This window comes from Misgurnus anguillicaudatus, chromosome 14 (genome assembly GCF_027580225.2).
Source record: "Misgurnus anguillicaudatus chromosome 14, ASM2758022v2, whole genome shotgun sequence".
NCBI classification, from domain to species: Eukaryota; Metazoa; Chordata; class Actinopteri; order Cypriniformes; family Cobitidae; genus Misgurnus; species Misgurnus anguillicaudatus.
This window is the reverse complement of record NC_073350.2, coordinates 17,031,626-17,037,625: the sequence shown is the minus strand read 5'-3', so window position 1 is coordinate 17,037,625 and position 6,000 is coordinate 17,031,626.

Genomic DNA, 6,000 nt, shown 5'->3' with positions numbered 1-6,000 from the left:
CAAATCTGCTGATTTGATCCATTCATGTCCTGACCACCAGGCTAGAGATTTTAAACATCTTTAATTCACACTAGTCTATCGAATAGTCTGTCCGCGTGACGGATTCGTCCGCATACATTCTGCAATAAATAGGCATTCGGCGGCTTTTTACATCAAAGGCCGACAGGCTATGCCATTTGCTTTTTAAAACACTACCGGCCCACCGGGAAAAGTCTACTAATAGTGACTATTGAATAGCAGTGTACGGGACAGTCACATGCCTCTCGGTTGTCAGCAAAAATATCTAAAAATTTATTTAAAAATGATCGAACGACATATGGGTTTGGAACGACACAGATGTTAATCTCTTTAAGGATCCTCATCTTGATAGGCTTTCAAAAATATTGAAATATGGGCTCTTATTGGCTGTTTTTTCTTCATTATTCTGTATAGTCTATAAGTTATCCATTCCAAGAAAAAAAAATGTGTAGCATATAGTACATTTTCAGATTAAAAGATGGATGGATAGGCAGGCAGGCAGACAGACAGACAGACAGACAGATAGATTTCATATTTATTATTACGAATACCTTGTAAGACAAGTGCATTCAGCTTTGTGCATCTCATTTGTTATGAGCATTTTGTATATATACATTCTAAAAATGGCTGGGTTATTTTTGACCCATAATGGGTTGGACACAACACATGCTGGGTTAAAAAATGACCCAATGTTGGGTTGTTGTAATGCAACTATAGGGCATAATAACCCAGCAGTTGGGTTAAAACAACCCAGCACTGGGTCAATTTTAACCCAGCGGTGTTCATCGGATGCACATGCGTTGTCGCAGTTACGTCTTGTCGGAAGTTTACATGCAGTCTCTGTTTGTTTAATGGTTTGACAAGTGTCTAAATTGAACTCTGGAACTAATTCCTTGTCGAAAATAACAAATGTTTTGGTTTCTCAAAGACTAGGGGAGACGGCGATGATGGATCACTGCTATATGAAATGAGGTTTAGCAGCAGGTTTATAGTTAACATTGTATACATTATAGTACACATTTTACACATAACGTTAGCTCAGTGTCATTTTTATATGCTTTAGCTATAAAATATGGACTACGGTAATCTACTTGTTTATTTCGCCTGTTATCAGAAATAAACTACTCTAAAAGGACTATTGATTCTTTGCGGAGTTTACCGAAAGTTACCTTTGTTCCACGAAAGCCGTTTGTTTATGTTGTTACTGCTGAAACCATCTGGCATTACATTGCGTACCTTGCTCTTTAATTATCAGTAATGCTGTAAATCACAAAAAAATATTTTTTCAATCGACCACTATTTAACAGCATTTCTTGCTTGACATAATATCATTAAATTCAAACTTTATTTGGAAAATTCAGAGCCCATACTGATTTTCCAAAGTACACAGAAGAATTCGAGAAGCTCTGAGGGCTCATCTACATTAATCTTAGTTAGTGGCAGCTTTATGTAGCAGAAAACGGTAGTTGTAGTATGTCATAATGACAACATAGATTTGCATAAGCGCTGCTGTGATGATGTGCCGACTCCCAGATTCTATCTTTTACTTTCCCTGTCTAATATATTCAGGACAGAGGTAGTTTTCGCTGACCTGGGGCTGTCTTTGTCTACTATACTTCAATTCAAAAATTTTGGCTACAATGGACAGTAAATAAATAAAGTAAAATATTATTTAAACAGAATCAAGTTAGCCAATGCAGAATTTCATTATATCACGGCAAGTGCTGTTATTCGGTATCTGCCAGTAAAATGTTGAACCTTGGGGCTAGATGTGAGATATATTTAGTTTGAGACAGAGAAGCAAACTGAATAGGTTGTTTACCATTAAAAAGTGAATCGTAAATGTCTGTTAAATTACTAATTAAATAGGATTTTATTAGCAAACAGAATGTTGAATTATTTTTTTAACTGAATGGAATTAAAGGAATGTATATAAATGCTGTGAATTAAAATGCATATGTTATATGTTATCATACAAAGCCCATTATTAATACATAATTTGAAAGACACCTACAGAAATTAGTTTTGAATTTGTGTTAATTTAAATTCAATATGTTTCATGTCAAAATAATTAATGCCTTTTCGTAAAGTATAATCTATCTGCTGTTATTACTAGTCTTCACTTTATATGGTGTACCCTGTATCAAAAGATGAATGACCAGTGATATTAAACTTCCTCTATAACACAATATATCTACTATGCTGTAAATCATGCCAGATATTATATTAGATGTTTTTCCGGCAGTTAGATAGAGATGGGCAAACAATAAGCTCATGTTAGCTACATGGCACTTCACATGAAAGAGAAGACAAAATGTAGTTTGTGTGTCGTGTAAAGTGTGTGTTAGGGCAATAGGTAAAATGTGTGTGATATGTGTACTGATGGGTTTGTTTGCCGGAGCGTGTCACATGACTGACTGCAGTATGAAAGCTAGATCCTGGTCATTTCATCTGTAGTCTCAAACCCACACTGACAGAAATAGGTCTTCATGTTTGGTGAAACAAGTGAGTTAAATTTGAATATGTGGAAATGGAATAGCCTTGTGTATATTGGTGTATTCATTCTCTCTTTTCTTTTCATTTATAAAAAAATATTTGTTATCATTGTTAACTTAAACATGTACTTTCTTCCACCGAGAATAAGAAAATAAGATGTGATATAAAATGTGTAGTGACAGACGGCTTAAGTCTTCATTTCCTTTCATTTGATGGAAACACAAAGAGCAGCGCCAATTCTTAAAAACATTTCTTTGTGCTGCATAAAAGAGTGGTATGAATTTGACACATGGAGGTAAAAAAAAACAAAGACAGAACTTTCCCTGTTGGTAACCCCAGTCATCTTATTTTGCTTTATTAGTGCTCTTTTCTTACATATAATTCACATACAGTGCAGTACCGATGAAAGATTTTAGGTTTTCTGTTTAAAAAAAGCTACACAAATGAATCACTAAAAGCTAAATTCTAATACAAATGAAGATGGGGCCCATATTGGACAGGCACATACAGTACTGTATGTTTAGCATACACTGGCATATTTCTTCAAACACGTAATCATAATTCCCCATAATAATAAAGGTAACAACTGTTTAACTATTGATGTCCAGTGTAAATGTGCATATTTAAATACTGGCTAAGTTTTATTCACATCTACTATACACCTGCATGAAAAACTAGATCACTTTCAATTGAACTACTCTATTTAAGGGTACACACAACTATCTGAGTCTGCCGTTCAGTACATGCAGATTTCTGCTAACTTTGAGCACTCGTAACAACCGAGGTATGCAGCAAAGCATTTGTGAAGCCACAACATGCACAACCTTGAGGCGGATGGGCTACAACAGCAGAAGACCCCACTGGTTACCACTCATCTCCACTACAAATAGGAAAAGGAGGCTACAATTTGCTAGAGCTCACCAAAATTTGACAGTTGAAGACTGGAAAAAATGTTGCCTGGTCTGATGAGTCTCGATTTCTGTTGAGACATTCAGATGGTAGAGTCAGAATTTGGTGTAAATAGAATGAGAACATGGATCCATCATGTCTTGTTACCACTGTGCAGGCTGGTGGTGGTGGTGTAATGGTGTGGGGGATGTTTTCTTGGTACACTTTAGGTCCCTTTGTGGCAATAAGGCATCATTTAAATGCCACGGCCTACCTGAGCATTGTTTCTGACCATGTCCATCCCTTTATGACCACCATGTACCCATTTTCTGATGGCTACTTCCAGCAGGATAATGCACCATGTCACAAAGCTTGAATCATTTCAAATTGGTTTCTTGAACATGGCAATGAGTCCACTGTACTAAAATGGCCCACACAGTCACCAGATCTCAACCCAATAGAGCATCTTTGGGATGTGGTGAAACGGGAGCTTCATGCCCTGGATGTGCATCCCACAAATCTCCATTAACTGCAAGATGTTATCCTATCAATATGGGCCAACATTTCTAAAGAATGCTTTCAGCACCTTGATGAATCAATGCCACGTAGAATTAAGGCAGTTCTGAAGGCGAAAGGGGGTCAAGCACGGTATTAGAATGGTGTTCCTAATAATCATTTAGGTGAGTGTACATTTGGTATCAATATATGTACCTCATAGGTACTAATATGAACTTTTTAGTGCAAATGTGTACTTTCTGAAAGTGTACTGCCCCAGTAACCTCTGGGACCATTTTTGACATTTTTTTCTGACGGTGCACTTATGATTGTACAATTTCTTGCTTAGTTGTTTTTATATTCTGTTTTATTAAACTAAAATTCTGCTGCACATATAGCTCAACAGCCAGGGCCTAGAAGTGCCCCTCTCATAATAACTATAGTAAATAAACCAGGCCTCATCAGATCCGAGCTTTAAATTAAGCAAACCATTGCAGCTCTATATGTCCCATCAATGTCATCAATGTGGACCGGCTCCGGTCCTGCAAACAGCCATTGTGTGCTGTCGATACAGTAAGCAAGATAAAGGAGCTGCTTAGCTGAAATACAATAAAGACATTTTTACTCCGGAAGGATCGGATCAATTTGTCTCTAGGCGTGTTTTCCTGTAATGGGCATGCATAAATATCTTGGAGAAATAAGTAGTTAATCATAACGATTTTACACAACCTATTGATGCGTGACTGAGATATTTTGTGATGCAGTAAAATCAGCCTGGCACGGTTTTGTGTTTCAGTTGTGAAGATGTTCAATAAGGAGGGTTGTCAGAGATTACAATGGAAGACCTGTGGGTTCTTCTGTTTTTGCTTGGCACAGTAAAGAAAAGCAAGATATTTTTGTTAAAAAGAGGCTTTAGAAGTTTTCATAATAGAAGTTGTGCATTTAGAGTCTTTTACTATATACAATTTTCTATTATGCAATGGTAAGGTTTATGTAAATCAGAAAGCAGGGTGTGTGTTTTTGTTCAGTGTTTACAAAAAGGCTTTCCCACAATTCTCAGCAACGCCAGGTGCCAAAATCGAGCAAAATTTATAAAGGATCGACCTTAAAATAATTTTTACACCTGCCTCAGAGTATCTCTCTACACATTTATTAATTTTGTTTATATTTGTCATCTCTGACACCTCTCCAAAAATACTTTTCGAAGTAGAAGGAAAAACGCTGAATATCCTAAACAAACACTCAGCATCCTTTGAAGTGTAAATATGCATCCCGGGCATCAGCGATGCACAATCAGTCAAAGCCAACCTCCCTGTCTAAGATCATATCACTGTGTTCCCTTTCCTTTAAACTGGAGCTTTGCACTCCTTTCTCTCTGTTGAGCGAACGACAAATTAAACTCAATTAAACTCACAGCTGTTGCCCGAGGCGTAGTGAGTATGTTTGTTATACTTCGTTGGTCTTGACTTTGTCACTGACAAGCTCAGGTTTCGGTGGATTGAGAACAGGAATCAGGAAAATATAATTTCCTTAGAGAGAGACACAAATAAATTGACTACTATTGATTAACACAGGTTGTAATTACTTATAATTACAATATGGTTCAAACACAATGTCAAATTTAGATTTGATTTTGAGCACAAAACTAACATAGTCTCAGCAAGACAGCAAGATTAATATTATAAATAGGAAGAAGTGTCTGCAAATTTATTTCTTCCCATTAGTGGTGTAAACTTTCATTGCAGTATTTACAAGAAGAATAACCCAATCTCACGGAAATTTGTTTTATAGTCACGAAATATTAGATTAATTTATTTGTGCTATTGACTCGATTTTCCGCTGTTTTTCATACCGCTGGAGCACGAATGTCTTTTTCGTGGCACACAGCACAAATTTCTATTAACAGTTTATCATGTCTGTGGCACAACTTTCTTTATTGTGTCATTTTATATTTTGTTTCCTTATTGTTTTTTCCTTTTTTTTTACCATTGTCGCTTGGGGTTGGGGTTAGAATCACTTTCTGCGACATTATAACCCAAACCCCAACTCCAGGCGAGAATAACAAATGAAAAACAAAATTTCATCCTAACGCAAAACCTGAAT